Source organism: Polypterus senegalus, chromosome 2 (genome assembly GCF_016835505.1).
Source record: "Polypterus senegalus isolate Bchr_013 chromosome 2, ASM1683550v1, whole genome shotgun sequence".
Taxonomy (NCBI): domain Eukaryota; kingdom Metazoa; phylum Chordata; class Cladistia; order Polypteriformes; family Polypteridae; genus Polypterus; species Polypterus senegalus.
This window is the reverse complement of record NC_053155.1, coordinates 305837674-305863531: the sequence shown is the minus strand read 5'-3', so window position 1 is coordinate 305863531 and position 25858 is coordinate 305837674.

Below are 25858 nucleotides of genomic sequence, written 5' to 3'. Positions count from 1 at the left end.
ATTCTCGCAGATACGCCTCGTCATTGGGAAGAAACACATTTTTTTTTTTCCCAATGGCAAAACGAACCAACAGTTGAAGTTCATCTGAGCTCATTACTCTTTTTTTCATGTCGTAGTTGCTTTGCCGGGTGTTTTTCCACAATTCAGCCAATCACTAACAAGTAAGTAAGAGAGGAGCCGCTTGGGTGTGTTGGTGAAATTTCCAAATGTGTCCTCAATGTAGTGACACTCAGAGCACTTCATATGTCGACTAACGTTAGCAGTCTTTGTCAGTGTGTAGAATCCTTGGGTTAATATGGCGGCAATAAATAATCTTCAACCACGCGTCATCTAGGTACTGTAACATCAGATGGCATCTGTTAAACATTCAACATCACAACTATTAAATATAATGCTACTCCATTGCCGCAATATTAAGCGTGGTGGCAACAGATATAAAGTTAGTGAGCTCACTGGAATTTCTGCGAATTTTGATTTCTAAAGCACACCTGAAAATGCAGCACATCCTGCTTCTTCATGCTTTCATTTTGTTTCTTCTGTGATTATGACTGGTGTTGACTTGAAGTAATCTCTCTGCTTGTTAATTTAAAATCACCATAACAAGTGTCTGCCCACGAAATTAATTTGGCAATTCATGGAAACAGCAATGGCAAAGAGTCAATCTGCGTACCTCCAGGACTCTGCGCCATTGAGCGGTTTGTCGCTTTATATTATAGGTCAGTGATGTTACGCAAAACACTCTGGTTAAGCTTAGGGTTGTGGGAGGAGTTATGTGACTCATTTCAAGTGAACTGACAAAATGCGCAATCCAATTGGCTGTCCTGTGGAGCTCCTGAATGGCGCAGGTCTGCAGACCCCAAACACCCCCACCCTCCCCCACATCAGCAATCTGATCACAGGCCCAACACACAGTGCGTGATCTGCGTATAGTAACGGTCAGCTTTGTTTAGATACAAAAGCAAAAAACGAATAAACCTCTCATTTCTGATTTTCCTAAAGCTTTACTCACTATTGATAGTGTTGTTATCAGGCATTAAAATCCTGGTTATGACCATCGTCATCCTATCAGCGGGTTCATTCTGTCTTACACAACAAAACAATACCCTGGAAATCAAGTTAATTTTCTTTAATAATTGCAATTTATACTACTTTAGACTGTCCTGCTTCCAGGCTAAATTTTCTTGCAGCCTTTTAGCTTCTTTTTTTCCTTGGGCTCAAAATGGCTATTGTACACTGAAATGGCCCTCTTCACTTTAGCTTCTTGAATGGCATCCTGCAGGTACAGAGGAGGAGACCTTGTGCAGTTGACACCACCACTTGTTAGCAGGTGCTGCCTCAATCTGTTCAACGTGGGACGTCAAAAAATTAAACAGCTGCCATCTTTCTGATTAAAAATTCCATCTTCATAACACCTTGCCCTTATTTTCTGTGAAGTGACTGTACCAGCAAAGGGGATAAAGGGATTTGCACTATCATGCGTCCCCAATCAACAAGTTAATTAAAGATTATTAGACTGGCTTTCAGTGTTGCAAACTGCTTACGTGATAATATATCAAGTGAAAAAAAAAGAAAGTAATTTCTGTGCAGTTCACGCTAATGCTCCTTTTGTAGGGTCTTATTAAAAAATGACTGCCCTGTGATTCCTTCCCAATGGTAACCTACGGGAACTAAAACTGAATTTAACCCTTTGCTTTCGTTTGTGTCATGATACATTTACTGTCACTTTCAATGCTGATATTCTGCCCTGCCTTGCACTGGCCAGTGCTACCACAAAACACTTAAATTGGAGTAAGTGGATTGAAAGTACCCTAAAACACTGCCATGCAAAAACTGGCATCAGGTCTTAATTAGGGCTCCAGCCTGGAAGGGTCAGAGTTATTTGAGCCCGATAGATAGATAGATAGATAGATAGATAGTGCCACTCACGTGCACATGGGGGACAATTTACTGGCTCAAACAGTGTTTTCCTTCAGTCAGACCAGAGGTTGGTGCTTCACCTGATCTTCTCTCCTCCAGTTCAGCCGAAGGCCCTGCCTCTCAGTGACATCACCACCGATCCATCCACTATTGACATCACTTCCAGCAAACCCTAATGACATAATTTCCATTACATAGAATCCACCTTCCTGCCACATCAGTTCCTGTTCTGGCCACCCTGAGAGCCAACTCAACCTGTTAGTCAAATCAGTTGTGATCTCCACTTATGTAAAAATGTGTTTCTTTGTCTTTTCTGATTTTTCAGTATACAGGGTGGACATCCCTAAACCTTTTTCTGTCTGCTGCTTCAATTTTATACCACGATCGATAGATAGATAGATAGATAGATAGATAGATAGATAGATAGATAGATAGATAGATAGATAGATAGATAGATAGATAGATAGATAGATAGATAGATAGTGCCACTCACGTGCACGTGTGATGGATGGCCGGTGTTTCAGTCCAGCCAGGATGTCCCTGAAAAAGAAGAATGGAGGAAGGCAGCCTTTTCAGGGCACTGCCTCCACCGGGACGCTAGGTGGCAGCTCCCCTGGACGGCAACGGTTCCTCTGATTCCCTCAGGGCATCCTGAGACATCGAGTCCATTTCCTCAGCCCTGTTGGGTGCCATGAGTGCTGCCAGGGGGAGCTCACAAAGAACCTGGGGACTCCTATTGTTACTACAACCCGGAAGTACTACAAGGACGGAAGCCCGCAGTACTTCCGGGCTACTTGAGGACGGATGATGTGGTGTTTGACCTGGAAGAAGAGAAGGAACACTTCTGGGTCATGGATTATTTAAAGGACTGGTGAAAACCCAGCAAAGAGAGCCGGAGTTGGGAGGGTGTGTGACGGAGCTGCCTGGAGTGGAGGATTGTTGGAATATTGATTATTTGTATTAGTGAATTGTGGCGTGTGTAGTGCTTTGTGCACTGTATTTGAAGAAAAATATTAAAATTTATCTTGGTGCTATTTACAAGTGTGTCTTGGACGGTCTGGTGGGTTTCACGGGGCAACAGTGACCCCTTGCGCCCACATTAGATAGATAGATAGATAGATAGATGTGAAAGGCACTATAAGACACTATGGACTGTGTGTTTGGTATGGCAGCTGCACTTCCTTAGAAAGGAAAACGCTCAACAGGGTTGTCAGGACAGCGGAGAGAACAATTGGTTGTACCCTCCCCACTCTGGAACAAATCTACACCTCCCGATGCTGCAAAAAAGCAATAGACATTTCACAGGATTCGTCACATCCCAGTCATTGCTTCTTCCAGCTTTTGCCATCGGGCAAGAAATACAGAGCAATGAAAACCAGGACAAACCACCTTAAAAACAGCTTGCCTGCACCAAATTAACATCATTCTGGACCAAAATTTTTAATTAACTTTCAGACAGCCTTGGTGTCACAATCCCTCCTAACCCATTAACTGCTGTTTTCGGTGTTCTTCCAGATGGGTTTAAAGTGGAAAAGGACATACAAATTGTGATTGCATTCACTACACTTTTGGCACGCAGACTTATTTTGCTAAACTGGAAGAATCCTAACTCTCCTCTTTTAAGTCAGTGGGAAACTGATGTTTTATATTATTTGAAATTGGAAAAAAAATCAAATATTCAGTTAGAGGATCTGTACAGATTTTTTTCAAAACATGGCAGGATCTAATCAATAATATTTTAGAATAAGCTCTCAAAGCACAGAGGAAGCAATTATTTCTGCATTTCTTTTTCTTCTCTATTCATCTCTATTGGCCTATCAAACTCATCAATTTAGGTATGCTTACAAGCCTTAAGCTTTACCCTATTGGCCATGCTCTCTCTCCCAGGGGTGGGGGTTGACTTGCTCTCAATCCTATTTTTTGTAAAAAATTATCAATTTGTATGGAATGATTACAATAAAATTATTATTTTTTTTAAAAACAGCTTTTATCCAAAAGCAATCATGGCCCTGAACTCAGAATAAAACTGCTCCATATCATTCTCCCAATGTGCAATACAGACCTTAAGTCAACCAGTGCAATTTGTACATTTAACCAGTGCAATTTGTATATTTTGTAAAGCACTTTCATTACTATTCGGTTTGTTATTATTTTCTCCCTTCTTGTTTTTTTAACTTTTATGCCTCACACTGAGTGGACTGCATCTTCAATTTCGTTGTTCCTTTGTAAAAGTGACAATGACAATAAAGATCTATCTATCTATCTATAGTGCCCTTTCTATCTATCTATCTATCTATCTATCTATCTATCTATCTATCTATCTATCTATCTATCTATCTATCTAAATGAACTATTCTTTGTCAGCCAGAAAATAAGAAAAATAAAAACTACCAGTGATGCCATTTTTTTCATCAAAAAAGGTTTGTAAAGAAGTTACGACAGAACACAGATGTACCAAGTGCTTAGGATAATATTAAAATGTTACAGTGGTAATAGTTGCCGCTGTTTAATTTACAGACATTGGCACGCATGAGCGTCTGTGGATCACCTTCCCAGATATGTGGTACCTTCCCAGGACAAGACGGGGCACTGTTGCTTGTTCCATATCTCAGATAAGACATCCCAGGAAGGTGACTGGCCACACCCCCTTTGCTCCAAAAGGTGCCGCCCCTTATAAGGAAAGGAGGTGTCTGACTTGTGTCCTGAGCCTTCGATAGGACCGCTGGAGCTCCCCAATCAGACCCACTGATTTAGAACCGGATTGGCTGTTCATTTATTTTATGTTACTGCACTCCTGAGCGCCTATTTATTTCTTTAAAGTTTATTGCTCTATTTTTTGCTGCTTTGCAGCAGGGTAGGCTCCCCAAACAATTCTGTCTTTTCCAGTCTGGCTGTTCAACAATATATTCTGGCCTCTCTGGCTGTCAGATTATACTTTATTTATTTATTTATTTATTTATTTATTTATTTATTTATTTATTTATTATTTGTTATTTATTGTATTGCTTAAGTTTTATATTTTTCATTTTTATTTCTTCATCTTGCAAAGCACTTTGAGCTCCATCATTTGTATAAAAATGTGCTCTAGAAATAAATGTTGTTGTTATTGTATAAATAATAGGCATCAAGCAGTGGACTATTCTTTATGAAACTTTTTTTGTTTGTTTGTTTTGTTATCTTTATATATAAGTGAATAAATCCAGGTTAATGTGTTTTGGGCTTTGTAATCCAGTAGACAGCTGCTTTAAAAAGAGGGTTGCTGGGCTACTTTTACCTTCTTTTGTGATTTGATTTCCAAGCACCAGAGGTCCTAAGCACCTATTGGTTCTGTTAATATTTATTTTGCCATATTATTTAATCAGCTTTGCATTGCTGGAGATAATTGGACTAATTAAAGTTGTAGCGTGTCCAAGCTGGAGAACGGCTTTTATTATAGGAAAGTCAGGCTAGGGCAGCAGATGGAGAGAAGCCCAGAGGAACTAAGATGCTCTATGAAGGTGCTTTAGAGAAATGGGCAGATGCCGGACGTATGAAGTCTTGGCCACCATTGATTTATTTTGTACTACAGTTACATTTGTACTCTTTAGTATGTAGGATGAGAGACATGGGTGATGAACCTTAAAAAGTCAAGCATCCATCCGCTGAAGATGCAGGTCCTTGTCATACTCTGTGCTTTAAATGGCTTTCCTAAAAATGGTGAAACTAGCTGGCCATCGGAATCTGTCGCTGAAATAAGTGGCCTTATAACAGAAGATAACACAGCAATGTGGAACAGGTACTCCAACCTGCTTTGATAATACTTTGTATTTTGCAATAAGAGCGGAATGTTGTTGATATAAATGATAATCTGTTGAGTACGGCTGCCTGGATATCTGTACTAGCAAATGAAGACATCAAAGTGCAGCACACTTCAAAAGCTCTTTGAAGTAAATTTGAAAACAAATTCAGATTTCACAGATGCAGTTCTGTAAAATGTCATTGGATAGTAAGACTGATGACTTTTGTCTTCTTGTTTTTCCCGTTATTTTAACATAATTTTATGATTTTTTTACATTGCTGACAGCCTGTTTTGATTATTTCAGAGTCATTAGTAACAATATGAGCATCAAGAGTTTATTTTCTATGCAGGTTAACCATCAACAGCTGAAGCCGCGAGATGAGTCCAGCTGCAGACCTCCACGATTCAGTAGCTCTGCTGAACAGCCAATTGGATTGCAAGTTTTTGTCTCTTGGTTTATTTGACTTGAGTCACATCACTCTCCCCCTACCCTAATCTTAACCATAATGTAACCAGTTGCTATTACTGATGTATAAAATAAAGCGACAACCTCCTCTGTGGAGTGGAGCTCTCGAGGTCCACAGCTACAGTCTTTTAGCTTGCTTTTGCCATTTTATTCTCTACTACTTGTGCTACCCATCTAAGATGGGTCAACATTTACGTATTCAATGTAGACCTCAGCGTTAACGTTTTGCAGTGCACCATGTATTGAAGCGTGTGTTGCATTTCTTTATTTTGCCTTATACAATTTCTTGTATTAGGAATTTGTTAGTTTTTGCATACCCCTTGGGGTCAGAGCGCAGGGTCAGCCATTGTACAGCACCCCTGTAAGGGTCTTGCTCAAGGGCCCAGCAGAGTAGGATCTCTTTTGGCAGTGACGGGTATTCGAACCGGCAACCTTCGGGATACCAGTGCAGATCTTTAGCCTTGCATAGCATTGCAATTGTCATTCCAAAAAGATGGCGTATCACAAGCATTTGTTGTAACATGTGATGCACCATCTGTTGGAATGACCAATACAATGCATATGTGTCTGTTATATGACATCTGGTATGGGGTAGACCCGTTGAGAAAACGTCATTAGTATTCTTGTGAATATTACCGTGTTATCGACCCTCATAAGTCTTTCCTTGCCCTTGTTTTATTTACATCATATTATTAATCTTGTGTTTATTCATTATTTTGACAGCTTGAGTCATGTTAGTATCAAAGGTTTTAGTTTTAGTTACACACGCTGTCTCCTTAAAGTGGAGGCCAGGGAGGCGGGGCCACCTGATTTTATAGCTTGGAGTTGCCTCAGCTGTTTACACCTAGAAGCTTCATGAAGGGTCTGAGTGCAGACCTCCAACAGCAGACACCTCTGTGGCTGCTCCAGCCACAAGACCCTGTGATGTCATTACAGTTTAAAAGTTGTGAGCTTCCCGACTAAATATTTTTGTAACACTTACGAAATGACAGGCAAATGCTATTACAAATCCTGATGAAAAAGTCAAGTCTGGCTGCATACCTATAGCTGGAAGACCCCTTTGTGGCTGCTCAAACCCACAGGACCCTAATAAACCAAATATGATCACTGTATTTAAAAACAAATTAGTCTAGTTGCATACCTACAATGGTGGACTAGCACTATTTAATATGTTAAATATGCAGATTTTTTTTCCAGGAGATGATATCACAATTGAATCCATATATCATACAATTATACAGTTTGAAAACTTAATATTTTCATAATATGCACTTAAGCAGTGATCAGCAAATGCTGCAAGAAAACGTATTTAAGGAAAAAAAATCATTTGAGTCTGGCTGCATACCTACAACAGTAGACCCCTCTTGTGGTTACCAAAGCCCACAGGATCCTAGCATCATCTCATGGAGATAATCACGGTGCCTTTAACATAAGAGTGTTTTTAAAGATTAAACTGTGCCATAATCTTACGGAAATAATATAGAATTGTAGCAGCCAGTTGATTGCGCTAGAGATGTACCAGACTGGACCCCTGATTGATGGTGACCTGTCACAGAGGTACACAGAGTGCTCAATCCAGTAAGTCTTGGGATGGTTGGCACTTCAAGACTGAAGAGCATTGAGAGAAGGTTGCCTGTCAGTCAGAAATCCGGCCCTGCCAATCTTCAGCACAATCAGCTGGCTGCTGCAATACCATAATATTTCCATGAGACTATGTGACAACTGAATATCTAAAAATACTCTTATGTGAAACAATCTGTGATTATTTCCAGGAAATGATGCTAGAATCCTGGCGGCCTGAGCAGCTACAGAGGGGTCTACCATTGTAGTTATGTGATCAGACACAATTTTTTTAGTTTTTTTTTTATGTTTTGTAGCAGCATTTGCAAATAATTTCTTTTGTGCCTGTTGCAAAAATATAAAGTCAGCCAACTTAACAAGGCAAGTTTTAAACTGTGTCATTGTGTGAATGAAAGACTTTAGTATAATGGACTATGTATGGACTAGTATGTATATAGATAGATAGATAGATAGATAGATAGGTACTTTCTATCTATCTATCTATCTACATACTAGTCCATACATAGTCCATTATACTAAAGTCTAGTAAATTCTGATATTGTTTCCCAGAAATAATATTTAATAAGGCAGCACTTTTAGATATTAGTTGGTTAAATGTACACAGTTTAATCTATATATATAAAAGCCAAATACCACTGACTCAGTCATCACGAAATCTCCCGAACCACTAGGACTTGGGACTGTAAATTTGGAATTTCGGTTACCCTTGGCCCATAGGTGCTCGCTAAGAAACGGTTTTAAAAATTTCGTGGTCCAAGCACGAAATTTGTTATATTTTTTTGAGACCCGTTTGTATGTCTGTCCGCTTTTCACGAAAGAACTTCTTAACGGATTTAGATCGGCTTTTTTTCTATAATTTGCTTGAACATTCTGTTGATTTTGTGACTTTCTCATCACACTAAGTATAGATTTTTTAAGCGCAAATCCGAGTGAGACTCATTGGGCTGCGGGGAGGGGGGGCGTTGCCCTCCTCACTCACACGTCTGCCTCGGGGTGTAACCTTAACTCCGCTTAGTTAACAAACGAGAGAACTACTTAACAAATTTAGATCTTTTTTTTCTATAATATGCTTGAACATTCCGGTTGATTGTATCATAGTATTGAAGTATCATAGTTCGCTTGCAGGAGCGATATATTTGCGCAAGTCCAAGACAAAGGCTGCAGGCCAAGGGGAGGGGGAAAAGTGACGTCAGGAGTGGGGAGCTGAGCACAGCCCTCCTCACTGTCCTGCTTCACTAATACACAGATGAAGCTCTGGGGGGTGGCTAGTTAAGTATAAGGAGATTTTCCGCATCAGTACAAATGAGGAAATTGTAAACCTTCCTATGCTCATTAATTTATGATAGTAGTCTTTTTTAGCTATTTATTTATTTATTTATTTATTTATTTATTTATTTATTTATTTATTTCTGCTCAGCAACCATATCTTCTTTTACATGTGTACATGCCACTGTGCCAGGACTCTCCATTTCACTCCTCCAGCCACAGGCCCCTGGATGGCATCACAAGGTCCTGAGGGGTCTGCCACTGGAGATCTGCAGCCAGACTGTACTGAAAGCTATGAGTTTTGAGTTTGATTTCTCGTTTTGTGCTTTTGTTTATGATTCTTGGATATTTGAACCCTGTTCATGTGAAAGGCACTGTCTTTGTCTTTTGAAATTGGATTTGCTTGCTGCATGTTTTTGCCTTTTACTCCTTTTGTTTTCACCTTTTGTTTTCCTTTGTTTATTTAGTTTTCTTTCACTTTATTCAGGGGTAATTGTCTTTTCGCATAACTTTTGGGGGTCAGAGCACAGGGTCAGCCATTGTACAGCACCCCGGAGCAATTTTCAAGTTAAGGGCCTTCCTGCAGTAACAGGATTTCAACTGGCAATCTCCCAGACACTAATGCAGATCCATCCATCCATTATCCAACCCGCTATATAGGATCCTTATTTTTTTAATACTTTATGAACTTTTGTGCTGTTATTGTGAGCTTGAGGTTCAACGGTGGTCCTCCCACCTTTCTTAGTACTGTTTTAAGGTATTTTTGAATTTCTGAAGCCAGTTTCTTATTTTAGGTGTAAGGCCTGCCTGTTGAGTTAGGGCTTGGCTGCCATGAGATGGGCATGGCTGGTGCTAATGTGGGATTATTTTGGTGCACTTTACACCATTTTTGTGCTTCACTATGGCAGAAATTCACAACACTAGTGAAAATACATAGCAGCACAGACCCAGTTTACAAACCTTGGGCTCTTAAGCTGAGATGGACCTGCAGTAGCTACTGCACTAGATAGATAGATAGATAGATAGATAGATAGATAGATAGATAGATAGATAGATAGATAGATAGGGAAGGCACTATAAGATAGATAGATAGATAGATAGATAGATAGATAGATAGATATATAGATAGATAGATAGATAGATAGATAGATAGATAGATAGATAGATAGATAGATACTTTATTGATCCCAAGGGGAAATTCACATAAAACTACTGTGTTGCCATGAAATACAGAATCATTTTTTCAAACAGTGAATATATAAAAAAAATCACATAGCTTTCAAATTGTATATCCTTGACAGTAAGTAAATTGTTTTTATTTTTTAAACATGAACTTAACATCTCATTCATCTTCGTGCACATAACACTTTCATTCTGCAAAAATGATTCCATTACAAGAAAATCAATAAGCTCAGAACGAAACCCGACTGTCACCCTATTTTGTATGTTAATGAACGCTGAATTCCTAATGTTCACATAAATCTCTAATAGTAATGCAGTCTGTTAATATAAAATATTAAACATCTGACTAAAGATGCCGTTTTTGGAGGTCCACCAGAATTCATTTTCCCCTTGCTGAGCATCTTTACACTGCTGTCTGCAATGCCTAATGGCATCTTTTGAAAATATGGAAGCAAACCTCCAGTGATTACCTCTGACTGCTCAGCAAGGCGGCGACGAAGATGGTTTGAGACAGCTGTTGTGCTCTCATACACAGCTGTTCTATTAAATGGGCCAAGTCACCTTATAAAGGTTAGGATCGAATACACTGAAGAGTTTCATATTGCTGAATGTTTCTTTCAAGCAGTTTTTGTGTTTTAAAATGCCTATTGTTAACAATTATGCTGATGATTAAGGACAGGATAGAAGTTCAGTGGTTGTCACTGCTACCTCCCAGCTCCAGGGTCATGAGTCCAAGCTCCGTCTGGGCACGGTCTGTGTGGAGTTTTCATGTCCTTCTCATTTGTGTGGCTACTCCAGTTTTCCTGTGACATCCCACAGAAACAGTTTCTGGTTAAATTGACAGTTCAGAATTAAGAGTGAATATGAGGGTGCTCTGCGACGAACTACCACCACTTCCACTTCTGATTCCTTTCTGATTCTGCTAAAGGGCTGGATCAATTGGCCCTGCAGTGTTCTCCATAACCTTGGGTGAGTGTGTCTGTGTGTGTGTGCACATGTGCAATTTTAACATCCCAGTTTAGTGACGGGGCTTGAAGGTCATCCCTTATGTTTAATTTAAAACCCCTAGTTCTTGATGTTGTTTTCACCATTAATTTGCACTTTTAGTTGGAACTTTTCCCAGATGAGCCCATTTAGGTATGAAATCTCCACTACCCTTTTCCCCCCTTAAAGATAGCCACTGCAATCTGATAAAAAAAGAATGTATTGTAATATAAGGAATGTGTCATTCTCTATTGGGGAATATTACAGATTAAATTAAAACCAATCAATCAATCAATCGGGCAGCACAGCAGCAACAGTACTAGCGCTGATGCCTTACAGTAAGGTGACCAGGGTTTGCTTCCCTGGCTTCTTTGGAGTTTGCATGTTCTCCTCATGTTTGTACAGGTGGTTTTCGTAAGCTTTGGTTTCATCTCACTGTCCAAAGACAGACATGTTAGGTGAAATGACGTTGCTAAATTTTCCCTTGTTTGTATTTGGCGTGTGTGTGGTCACCCTGCCATGGACTGGAACCCTGTCCAAGGTTTGTTCCTGCTTTGTGCCCTATGCCAGCTGGGATATACTCCAGCATCCCCTGTGACCCTGGTCTGGATTAAAAGGGTTAGAAAATGAAAATGAAATAAATCACTAAATAAATATACAAAAAAATAAAAGTACTGTCAAATGTGACAACAAATAAAAAAAATAAAATCAACATAAGAGGGTGGGCTCTAGCAAGTTTTCTGATTGGTTGATGTTTCACCGAGTGGACATTTGCGCTTTGCTTCATTTCTGTGGCTCATGCGCATGCTTAAAGTCGGGTATGAGTGCAAGAAACAGTTGTCCAGAATTACTGTGTGAAGCGGCTACTTTAAATCAAGTGTCATATACAGTACAATAAAGAATCGTCCTGAGTCGTCGTCGTTACAAATTACATTCCATATGGATTTTTTTGTATTACAACTGACCAAAGGAGCCATGCCAAGTGGCAAGACTGTTTAGTCTAAAGAGAACAGTTCCTTTTATCATTTAGGTTCATTTACATAATATATCTCTTTATTATTAAAGGAAAATCTTGAGACAAGACTTTTTCCAAGAGATTTTTTCAAGTCCTGCCCTCCTCTCAACCATATTCAACAACGCCCACGGTCCTCTCACCTCTCATTTGTGTGAATGCTTTTGTCAGACACAGTTCCTGCGCTCTCAGCTCTTATAAATTTTTACATTTTCCTCACTTCAAGTTCTCAATAAAAGAAGACTTTTTATGTCTAAACCTTATTGAAGAATTTCATTCTGAAGGGTTATCAACAGAAGAAATGAGCACACAAGTACAGCCAAAGAGAACGAAAATGTATAACACAACAGATACCTCTAACGCAGCATGAAACATAATTTTCTTTCGATTTTTTACGTTTTACTATTTTTTACTGTGGTTAATTACTCACTGTAATGTAAAATAATTAGGTCTGTTATGCATATTGTGGACAGTTTAGGGCGCTCTTGACCCCTTGAACCCTCAGACCACTCATCAGACACCAGGTAAAAGTTCAGAATTATTATTTATTATAATAATAATGTGCACAAAGCACCACTAATCTATAATACTCTAATAATACCTCAATAATCCACAATAATTCACAATCTATATATATAATTCACTAAGGCAAGACAACCATGAAAAGCACGCCGGAAGGGGCGTGGATTCACTAAGCCGCCGACAAGTGAGACACCTATGGCGCACACAGGAAGGAGCCACGCCCACCAACTCCAAGACCATTGGATACGACGACAACTCACAGGGCCACGCCCACCAACTCGGACGCGACGACACAGAAAAAATGGCGTCATTTATGTGCATCTGTTGTAGAGGCCACATGCAGTGCAGGTCAGGTTAATGTCATGTACCTCCGAGCTACGTTGACTGTTCATAGAGGCATGTTTCTCCGGAGGTGAATCGCCATATGCAGCGTGTGAAACGGTTTGCGAGGGGTATCCCATAGGATCCTTAAAACAATCCTTTACAACTGAGGTTGAAGCACAATGAAGTAAGCAGTCTTTAAAAACCAATAATCCCTGTGCCTCTGTTTCATTACCGTCTCACCTGCTTCACCAATGCAGGCCCTGCAACAGTCGAGACGCTCTGTCAGCAGCTGACCTTCTCTGTGCCTGACCGGTTCACACAGAGGCAGTGCAAGAGAAAGCCGTGCCAGAGACAGACAGAGGCACACACACAGGCAGCTGGTGGGCGGCTCTCCGTGAGTTTCTCTTGCGCGACACATGACACATGAGCAGGCAGTGTGTATGCTTCGACCGAACATGAGCAGGCAGTGTGTATGCTTCGAGTCGGGGTGGACGCGACAGGACCATCTAGGAAAAATCATGTCGCGGATGTGATTCGCTGTATGCAGTGTGTAAAACAGTTTGTTTGTCGCAGATGTGAATCGCTGTATGCGCCGTGTAGAACAGTTTGCGAGGGTGTCCCTGTGTCTTTCCAGAAGTGTTCAACCATCAATAAATAATTATGCGCCGTTTGTTATGCCGCGGGTTCACTAGTGTGTTGTATTTTGCTCTCTCCAGAGTTCCATCTTTTCATTCACTTACTGTTGTATTCTCACACCAACCTGTTTTAGACAACCGTGTCTTTCCAGAAGTGTTTAGCTTTCAATAAATAATTATGCATGAGATTGAGCGTGTGTCTAGGCGTGGGTAAGCCGTTGAACCCCATTCGGGCTGCAAACCGTGGAATTGCCACTAAGTGCGACTCATACGCTCCCACTGTTTTCGTCCCTGCCCTTTGTATACACCCCCCTCCCACATGTTGTTGACTGTTAATAGAGACATGTTTCTCGCGGAGGCAGCGTGTAAAACTGTTTGCGAGGGGTATGCCATGGGATCATTAAAACATTCCTTTACAACTGAGGTTAAAACACAATGAAGTGAGCAGTCTTTAAAAAACGAGTTTTCGGTTACGATGCAGCATAGCAAAGTGTTGTACACGCTACATACAGCAATTCGCATCCGCGACAAACATGCGTCTTCTTAGATGCTCCTGCACTTTGTACACACCCCCCTCCCACCTCGCTACGCTGCACGGACGATTGTGTGTTGGTTCGTTCCGTGCATTGTTACAATGTTGCTTTTCTTGCTGATTTATTACATTACCGATTTTGCAAATGTTAAATTTTCTCCCTGTGCTTAAAAATTATTAAAAAACCGGCCTGATTATGAGGCGTATGGTACGCCGCGGGTTGGCTAGTAATCAATAATCCTCCTCTCTCCCAGACGCGTTGCCACCCTGCCACCCAGCTCAGCTCACCCATCTGGGGTTTCCCATAGTCCTTTATACCCCTTAACCCGGAAGTGTTTCATCCCTCAGTCCATGATTCCCCAGCACTTCTGGGTTAGATGAAAAGTTCTCTTTTTCTTCATTCTGGAAGTACATCGGTCCTTCTGTCCCCGTGACTATGACGTACTTCTGGGTTGTAAACCACTGTCTGTGGGCCTCCCTGCAGCGTCTCCGGGTGGTTCCCATCTTATCCCGCATGGTTGTATTGGAAGACTCCAAGTCCCATGAGTCCCTGCTGGAATTTGGGGCCCCTCTATGATGCAGGGATGGCTCCACCTGGTGGCCTGGGGGTATTGGCCGGGATGACTGGCCGGCCATATCTCACAATATGTAACAATTTAATTGAAAATAACAATCTGTTTAAATTGTACATCCGCTTCCCCATACACGAGCAGCATATCCGCAAAGTGGCTAGCATGTAGCGCCCACCCTGGGGTTGGCGAGCGAAGCGAGAAGGGGGCAGAGCCCCCTAGGTTAAATATATTCTTTTCTACACCAATCAGCACTCAGATAAATGGTATATTTTAGTAACATCCCAATGCCAGAAAATACTGTCTAAAGTCCAAATTAGTTCAACTGTGGAAAGTCTTTGACGCACACATTTATATCTAAAGACAACCTTCTTATTTATAAACTAGCCACGGTACCTGTTGTAGACAAGTAATAGAATATTTAATTTAAAAATATTTGTCATTATGTGTACTTTCAGTGACTTTCCTCTGTATTCGTGTGTGTCTGAACCTCTCTTAACCAGTGCTCCCTTTCTCGAGCACATTCAGGTAAAGCCTGCATCTCATACTCTTTCTTTATTTGCAATTAACATTTTATGCCTCCTGTCTGGTTTAATACTTGCCATCTTTGAAGGTGACTGTCTATGTGGCTCATATGCCTTTACTTCTCTTTGTGCGTCTTATACTCACACTTCCTCTTTCATCACGTCATCAAAGCAAACAGACCAATCACACCACAGCCAAACTGACCAATCAGAATGCTCAGAGAGACTGGATAAACCGACCTTAGCATTTAATTATATAATAGATTGTTAAAATATAAAACTTGTTTAATTGTAATTATTTCATCCATCCCTTAGTTAAAGTTTAGAACCCAACAGGTACAGGATATCTTAGTAACACAGGAAAGGAACATCCACAACACTCAAAAATTCACATAATAATAACTAAACAAACACAGACAGAGATCTACTTTTGCGTTTTTTTCTGCTACAGTTCCTTAGACTACACCAAGAAGCTTTACATCTGAAGGTCTGCTGTAAGTCTGGCACTTGGTTGGCAAAGGTGTACAGTGGCTGGAGTGCCAATCCTGCCACCAACTCCCCAAGTTTCCCCTGTAAATTGAAGGACTTGCTTGCAGGGCTGGACGCAGATTAACATCATACCTAGGATGAAGCAGTTGCAGGTTAAGGAAAAATCACTTGAAAAGTCGTTAAATGTGACAATACCTTTAGGGAGAGTGTAAAGCAGCACCTACAGACAAGAACTACAGTGTGCAGTTGCTATTTGGTGCTACACAGGTAAACTGAACCTGTTAAGTGCCATCATGAATCGTAAGGTCCGGTCACATGACACGACTGCCTCCTGACTCACTAAAAAAATCTAAATAAAGTCTATGACTGAAAGTCAGTGGAAACGCTGTGTAATGTGACATTGCCTTTACTGTTCACTGCCACAAATGTGATTTACTCATCAATATACAGTTTGGATAAGCCAGTGAAAACTTTAGCCACGAAAAGGGCTTTGTTGGTAGAGTTTTGGGAAACATTTCCGTATCCTCGGTTCAATCCCAGTGCTTGGTCATTGTCCATGCAGAGTTTCAAATTTCTCCCCACGTCTAGAAAATTTTTCAATGGTCATCCCGTAAGATGTTAGCTTGACTGTTGATTCCAATCAGTTCCTGTGTGATCGTGCCCTGTGATAGGCTGGTGCAGTGTCCATTGCTCTTTAATGCCTTCCGTCCAGTATGTGTAGGGTAGGGTTTGCTCATCCACCACAGGCAGGTCTAAAGGAGGTGAAGTATGCTTAGTCACCCACCATTTCCAAGATTTCTGTCTGCGCCTGTAATGTTTCTGTTTATCTATCAACTTGGGCTAGAGAGAGAGAGAGAGATTGGGGCTTATCTGTTAAAATCAGAATTGATTGATTTCATATTTGCTAACTGAGCTTTTCTTCACCTTAATCTCTTGTCATAAATGAATGGACAAGGAGCCACAAAAAGGTATGGGGCAGCCACCCATATCATTTTTCCTGGCTACAAAATTGTTGAAAGTAGTATATTGGTTTGATGATGGCGGTTTTAAAGGAAAGCAGAGGAAATGACATCAGTGGGGCTGGATCCGGAAGTGGCATCATGGGGTCCAGAACCGAAAGTGATGTCATCAGCGTCAGATGGGATTTTCCGTGAGCAGTCTTGTGACGATGTGGGTTCAGCTCCATGCTCCCATCGGCTGTTCGGGAGGCCTTGAAGCCAACACCGTCGATCGATATAACCGAGGGGAGCTACACAGTGAGGCAACAACAAAGCAAGGGGATAATTAAAAAAAGTGCATAAGTGCTTTCATTTAAAATCCAACAAAACAAAGTGTCAACAAAGTGCAGTGCTTTCAATACTGTTCAATAAATAAATAATCCAATAAAAGTAAATGTGGAGGTTAAAAACACAATAGAACAACAATCCTTTAAAACCCGAGGTTAAAAAGTCGCTGGAAGCAGTCTTCTAAAAATCAATAGCAAGCCCGGTGCCTCTTTTAAACTAGCGTCTCACCTGCTTCTCCCGGCTGGGCTTTACAGCAGGCGAGACGCTCTCTCAGCAGCTGTCTGTTCATACACACACACACACACAGGTCTGGTGTCCTCCCGATCCTGGCTTCGGTCTGGCACTCATCCTAGGCCTGAGACTTGGGAGCTTGGCATCCAGGACGCTCACACCAAGGACTTCACCTCCAAGCCTCCCGGCCTTATGCGGACAGTCTCTTCTTCATTGGTCACTCAGCGGGAGCGACTTCTACTTTGACTCCCAGGTGTCGGCCTAACACCCAGGCTTCCACACAGCTGCCTGCAAGCGCTTGTTCGCTCACCTGCACCATGTCTGTCTCTCTCTCTCTCTCTCTCTCTCTCTCTCTCTCTCTCTCTCTCTCTCTCTCTCTCTCCTGCCACCTCCATCTTTCTCTCTCTTCCTTGTTTGTTCTCTCTGATCTCCTTTCTAACCGACTCGTGCTTCTTTATATTGAGGGGCATAGCAGCTGCAGCACATTAGCAATCCCAGGAACAATCACCGATGTGGGCAGTCCCTCACCTGTGCACTAGCTGAGAAACGCCCACCTCACTAAGCCACCGCGAGCGCGGTGATTTATTTAAAACAACTGGTCGTTGCTGAGCGAGCTGTGGACCCGCTATACCACAGGTCTGTAGTGGAAAGAGAGAAAGGATCAGTGTACTTCACCACCCCCTGGTCTGGCGTGGAATTGCCCTCATTCAGGCCCTTTAACTGCCTCCCATACTCATGTGTGTGACACACCCTATAACAGGGGTCCTCAATCACGGTCCTGGAGAGCCGCAGTGGCTGCAGGTTTTTGCTCCAACCCAGTTGCTTAATAAAAACCACTTATTGCTAAAGTAACACTTCTGCTTCACTTTAGTGATTTTGAGCCCTTATTGCTTAATTTTGTCTTAAACAGCTATTTTAATTGCTCCTTATTATCAATAACATGCAAATGACAAGAGTGAGCAGCATTTCTCCATTTAGCTTATTTCCATTTACACCTGTGTGTATTTATCTGCACTATTGGGTTTAATTAAATACTTGGAAGAAAAATGAAGAGAAAAACGTGAAGGACTGAGAATTACTCGTCCATTTTAGCCTTCAAATCATTTGCATGATAGAAAGGGAAAGAAAATCTAGGATATGAGAATGACCTGACATTGCAGAGTTAATTTAATTTCATAGCTTGTTAGTGCTTTATTGGCAAGAATTGCTTTCTAATTAAGCAACCAGGTCAGAACAAAAACCTGCAGCCACTGCGGCTCTCCAGGACTGGGATTGAGGACCCCTGCCCTATAAGAATAAATATATTACATCAAATCTAATAGATGGTGAACTGTACACGAAGGGGTCCAACAATGACTGCGGCAACTAATAACACAAGCACATGCAAACGCATTTGCCCCCTCTCCCCCCTAAACCATTCTATTCACATGATAATATTACTGTCATAAATCATAAATGCACCAAATAATTCCTGCTGACCCTAAAGGTTCTTGACAACTGTGTGCAAAACACTTGGAAGGAAAAAATTGATCCAAACATTCAGATTGAACTGAAAAAAAGAAACAGATCAATGAATTCAGCAGATGCCCTGAGGCATCAGTTCTTCACGTGAATGACAACCGACGTTCTGCATGTCCAAATCAAATACAGTGATTATGACTAAATGATTAACTGTTAAAGTTCTTGATCCCATGACATCTCATTTTGCCACCAATAAACTGCAGTACAGACACGTCTTTGAAAGCTCATGCACAATTTGCAGATACATTTGAAGTACATACATCACTCTCTGCAAATATGTGACAATCCTTGTGACATAGAAAATCATTGAATTATTTAAGAGCTTTTGGGGTCATGAATGTGCATCTTTTGGTGTTATTCTGTTATATTTTCTAATGATTTATATATATATGTATATATATATATATGTGTATATATATATATATATGTGTATATATATATATATATATATATATACTGCGGTGGGTTGGCACCCTGCCCAGGATTGGTTCCTGCCTTGTGCCCTGTGTTGGCTGGGATTCGCTCCAGCAGACCCCCGTGAGACCCTGTATTCGGATTCAGCGGGTTAGAAGATGGATGGATGGATATATATATATACTGTATATATATATATATATATATTTTTTTTTATTGTTGTCATGTTGCTTTATATGGATGTTTTGAATTACAAAGAAATAGATATATTACAATACAGTTTATTTTTGTATAGCCCAAAATCACACAGGAAGTGCCGCAATGGGCTTTAACAGGCCCTGCCTCTTGACAGCCCCCCAGCCTTGACTCTCTGAGAAGACAAGGAAAAACTCCCAAAAAACCTTGTAGGGAAAAATGGAAGAAACCTTGGGAAAGGCAGTTCAAAGAGAGACCCCTTTCCAGGTAGGTTCGGCCTGCAGTGGGTGTCAAAAGTAGGGGGTCAATACAATACAATACACAGAACAGAACAAATCCTCAATACAGCATAAAAATAAAAAATTTAGAAGCACGGAGAAGAATTTAACAGTAGATGATATCTCATAATAAGATTTGGATATTTTAGAGTCCTGGAGACCTCATCCATCAAGCTGCCTCCCCCATTTGGCCAAAGACAGGTAATTGAATATATTTAACTATTCATCCATCCAATCATTATCCAACCTGCTATATCCTAACTACATGGTCACAGGGGTCTGCTAGAGCCAGTCCTAGCCAACACAGGGCGCAAGGCCGGAATCAAACCCTGGGCAGGGCACACACACAAGCACACACTAGGGACAATTTGGATTGTATATTTAAATATATATTTTTTTTTTTATCCTTAAAAGTACTTTACTGAAACAAAAAAAGTATAACAGCAAGAAAAAGAAGATTAAGAGGTGACATGATTGAAGTTTTTAAAATTATGAAGGGAATCAGTCCAGTGGATCGAGACTGTGACTTTAAAATGAGTTCATCAAGAACACGGGGACACAGTTGGAAACTTGTTAAGGGTAAATTTCGCACAAACATTAGGAAGTTTTTCTTTACACATAGAACGATAGACACTTAGAATAAGCGACCAAGTAATGTGGTAGACAGTAAGACTTTAGGGACTTTTAAAACTCGACTTGATGTTATTTTAGAAGAATTCACTGGACAGGACTGGCAAGCTTTGTTGGGCTGAATGGCCTGTTCTCGTCCAGATTGTTCTAATTTTCTAATGTTCTAACAAGAACAAACATCAATATATTAAAAGTACAGATACAACAAAAGGCATTATAAATAACCTATACAAATAAATGAATAGTAGAAAGAATTCCATCCCTATAAACACTGCATAACCCCACATGCTGTTATCATATAAATATTTTATATTGTCTAATCTCCTGCCCAGTACCCTCTTTATTTAAAAACCAAAGCCCAGTCAGCCCAGACCCCCAGTGTTGTTCACAGAGCATTACTTGCTACATATAGCTTCCACTTCTACAATTTTTCAATAGTGAGTTAGAAATTGAGTTTCGATTCTCCCTCCTTTGGAACACACATTACCCCTTTCGCACACCACACATCCTCAAAAATGTCAGTTTTGTGCATCATCCTCTTTAATAAAACCCCTGTGTGCGTCCAGGTGTCCGTGTGTGTGTGTCTTTTGGTGAAGTACGCATGCGCGAGGCTCGGTGCGACACGCACGACCGGCATTGTGGATGCACACACACTGGAAGCTGAGCACACAGTGAATGCCGTAGCCGCGCATGATAAGCAAATAAAGGACAGCATTGCTGGGGAGACCGTGGACGCACACACACTGGGCACAGGGCTGGGCACACAGTGAATGGCGTAGCCACGCATGATAAGCAAATAAAGGACAGCATTGCTGGGGAGACCGTGGACGCACACACACTGGGCACAGGGCTGGGCACACAGTGAATGGCGTAGCCGCGCATGATAAGCAAATAAAGGACAGCATTGCTGGGGAGCATGTTGATTGGGTAGTCGCTGCCACACACATAAAATCCATTGCTGGGGAGACGCCACGCATACTGACCCGTGCATGTTTACTAACTAACTATCTACTAACAACATGCCACCCAAAAAAAAGGACACGTCAAGTAGAACAAAAGACACAGACACTCAAATCATATATAAGCAACATCTTCTGGAAGAACGGTCAACTCAGCAAGTAAACATCAACAAAAGGAAGGCTGAAAGACAAAGATACGAGCAAATAGATCGATTGTAAAAAAAGAAAACGAGCATCAGAATATTCCCCGTATTGATTTGGCTCTATCCTCTACTAATTTACCCTTTACCATAAGAAGGCAACAATTTCCAATTACATTGGCCTTTGCCATAACAATTAATAAAGCTCAAGGGCAAACCTAGGAAAAAGTTGCCATTTACTTGCCAGAGCCAGTATTCAGCCACGGTCAGTTATATGTTGCATTATCAAGAGTTAGAAGTTTTACAGATGTTGTTGTCAACGTTGTAGATGGTCCTGAACAAGAGTGTTTACAAAAAATGTTGTCTATAATGAAATTTTATTGAAAAATTTCCTGAGGTAAAAAAATAAAAACATTTTCCTAAATATCTTCTTCATATATTGTGTATTACAGATTGTTATAAAGTTTTACACTAAGACAATATGAATTATATTTACTGTATTGTCATATACGTTTCTATTTTTAATATTATTTTACTTCTACTTTAGGCTTTGCAAAAATATTTTTAACAAAAAAATTAAGACAACAAACAGAATGAGGTCAAAGTCCCTTGCCATTTAATATAGACTGTTCCTAATAATGTTTATGCAATACTGTTCTAGCGCCTGTTATTGTAACGGGCTTAATGTCTAGTTAGTTTATAATAAGTAAATTCTAGTTTGATCCTTGAGGGAATGATCAGCCTAAACAGTAGGTTCTTGTCCACACTGTTTATTCTTCTACTTTTTAAAATTACTAATTTTGCTTCACCAAGCAACTTTGTCCTATGTGTGATGTTCTTATTATATGTGGCTCCATAAATAAACATCTAATAGTATATGATATGTCTTGTCCTACGTGTACCTTAAGTGTTCCTCCTACTCTGGTATTCTCATGTCTCTCAACATGTCTTTCTCTCTCTCGACCGTGTCCCCGTAAAGCTTGCTTCTCAGAATCTGCCATTTTGAGGTGCCATGCTCACCTCCTGTTTGCTTTGTAACTATCACCAATGTTAGATGAAGCCACAGTTATCCTTTGTATTCTTCTGAATACTTCCTATCTTTGAAGGTGGCTCTCAGGTGTTCCTACTACACATTTTCTTGGTATCCTTGAGTTTGTCAATCTCTCCTGCAGAGTTTTTCCTCTGATGATTGTTTTCTCATAAAGAAAGCACCTCAGAATTTGTCATTTTGAGACTCCTTGCTCGCCTCCTGTCCGCTTTTTCACCACCACCAATGTCAGAAGGACTCCCATTACCTGTTGTGGAAACATCTTTGCATTCTTATGAATACTTCCCATCTCAATGACCTTACAACATCTTTTCTCAGTATCCTTGAGTTTGTATTCTTGTAAAAATTTCCCATTTTTGAAGGCAAGTCTCAGTGTTACTCCTATGTCTTTTCTCAGTGTATTTGTGTGTCTCAACCTCTTTTGCTGTGTTTCTTCTGTTGATTGCTTTCCTCGAAACACAGCTTCTCAGACTCTATGATTTCGAGGTGTGTTTCTCACTTTTTTTCTTCTCTTTGTCTTCTACCAATGGTAGATGGGCCCCTATTACCCACTGTAAAACACCATTCGTTTTCTTCTAAATACTTTCCAAATTTAATGGTGACTCAGATTGTGCCTCATTAGTATTTAGTGACCCAGCATCGCCTGCTACATTGTTTGGTTTGTTGTCATTCAAATACTCCATTTTAACTTCTTATCTAATTGTCGCAGTCAGGAATTGAACATTATTTGTACTCTTGTGAATACTTCCCATCTTTGAAGGTGACTCTCAGTGTTCCTCCTAGATCTTTTCTTGGTATCCTTCAGTTTCTCAACCTCTCTTCCTCTGTCCATTGTGTTCTTGTAAAGCCTGCTTCTCAGAGTTTGTCATTTTTAGTAGCCTTGCTTGCCTTCTGTCTGCTTTTGATTACCACCAATGTTAGACAGGCCCCCGTTTCCTGTGCAATGTATGTGAGGGAATGTGGAATGTGATGGACTGTTGTTCCATCTAGAAGGATGATCCTTGTCTTACACCAGAACCTACCTGAAGTAGGATCTCCATTATGAGTATTACCACCAATGTTAGACGGGCATCAGTATTCTTGCAAATATTTACTATCTTTGAGGGCAACTCTCAGCATTCCTCCTATGCTTATTTCGGTATCTTCGCAGGTTTCAACCTCTTTGTTTCCTCTGTCGATCATGTTCCGTAAAGCTTGCTTCTCAGACTCTGTCATTTCTAGGTGTGTTGTTCGCCTCCCGTCCACTTTTTGACTACCGCCAGTGGTAGTTGTCCCCCTACTAACTGATGTGAAAACATTTTTTTTTTTTTCTTGCATGCACTTCCCATCTTTGAAGGCAATTCTCACTTTTCTTCCTATGCATTTCTCATTATATTCACATGTCTCAACCTCTTTTGCCTGGTGTTTCCTCTCTTGATTGCATTCCTGTAAAGCCTGCTGATCAGACTCTGTCATTTCAAGGTGTCTTGCTCACCTCCCGTCTGCTTTTTGATTTCCAGCAACATTAGACAGGCCCCCATTACCTTTCCAATGTATGTGAGGGAATTTAGGTGTGGTATAGCTGGTCCATAGCTCATGTCAAGATGCCAGTTTTAAAAGAAATAATCACCGCACTCACGGTTTCGCGGGTGGGCATGGTTGTGTGACTGAAGCGTTTCCTGGGAAGCTAGTGATGTGGGCATTTCTTACCTAGGTGCACAGTTGGGAAATCATCCACATCTGTAATTGTTCCCAGGAACTGCTGATTGCCACAGCTGCCACGTCCTCTTCATAAATAGAAGTGCGAGGCGGCTAGGGAGGAGAAGAAAAAAGAAGGAAAAATAAAGACAGAGGTTGCAGGAGAGCAGGAAGCAGCGCAGAGAGAGAGAGCCGGTGTGAGCGAGCGAAGGCTCACAGGCAGGCAGCTGGACAGTTGAGCCCTAGCAGGGGTGTTTGGCCAACATCTAAGGCAGTTGGAAGTGGTCTCTCCTGCTGAGAATTCTATGAAGGAACGGGAGTGACCGGCAGTAGGATGGCTGGCCGCGGGAATCGGGAGGCTTGGGTGGTGAATTCCCTGACGTGATCGTCCTGGTCATTAGGGAAGCCAAGTCTCAATCTGGAGAGTGCTAGACCGAAGCCAGGGATCGGGAAGCCTCCAGACCAGTTGAGTGGAAAGGTCAGCTGCAGGTAGGGCGACTCTCCTGTTGCAGAGTCTGATGGGAGAAGCAAGGGAGCAGTCAGGTAAAAAGAAGACACCAGGCTTTGTTTTTAAAGAGACTGTTTCCAGCATTGTTTTAACCTCATTGTTGTTTTTAAAAGAATTTTTTCTATTGGATTTTAACCTCCACTTTACTTCTGTTTTAATGGATTATTTATTTAAAGATTTAATTCACTACACTTTTATTTTAACACTTGTTTTGCTGTTGTTTTAATAAAAGCACTTGGCACTTTTACACCATCCCCTTGCTCCATTGTAGTGCCTCACTGCCGAACTCATCGGTAACATTATCAACGGTGACGGGTTCAAGGGCTCCCAGAAGCCAGACGGGAACGAGAAGCAAACCCACATTGTCACAGTGGGATGAGATGGACTGCGGTCCCATCTAGAGGGATGAATCCTTGTCTTGCACTAGAACATACCTGAAAGCCAGGTTTAATGGATGTCTGCCCCAGATGGTGGATGTCTAAATATGCGGCAAGGTCCAGGCAGGACAAACCGGAGTGGCAATAGTTTTAAGAGGGAAGCACAAGGAACTGAGGATTTCAAAGACTCCTGCCAGTATTTTAACCTCATTTTTATTGGATTTGTTTATTTGGATTTTAAGCTCCACACTCACCTTGTTTCTAATGGCTTATTTATTTATGAATTTTTGAGCACTGCACTTTCTTTTTGAACACCTTTCTCTTGATAGGTTTTTAATAAAAGCACTGAACTCTTTTGCACCTTCCCTTTACATCATGTGGTGTCTTCATTTCTACACCTCTGCCACTTAGATTTTGGTCTTGCTTTGTTTCTTGATGACACTGAGGTAAAGTCCACCTCTTCTTATCCCTAGATTTGGATTAAACTGAATGAATTTATAGATAATATAATATAATATAATATAATCTATACAGTATATATATAGATAGATACAGATAATATAATATATTTTATATATATATATATATATAATATATTATATATATCTTATAGTTTTTTAGACCCGTTTGTATGTCTGTCAGCTTTTCACGAGAACTACTTAACGGATTTAGATTGGGTGTTTTTCTACAATTTGCTTGAACATTCCATTAAGTTTGCAACTTTCTCATCACGTTAAGTATCATAGTTCGCTTGTGGTACCGATTTATTAGCGTGAATCCAAGAGAGACTCATCAGGCTGAGGGAAGTGGGAT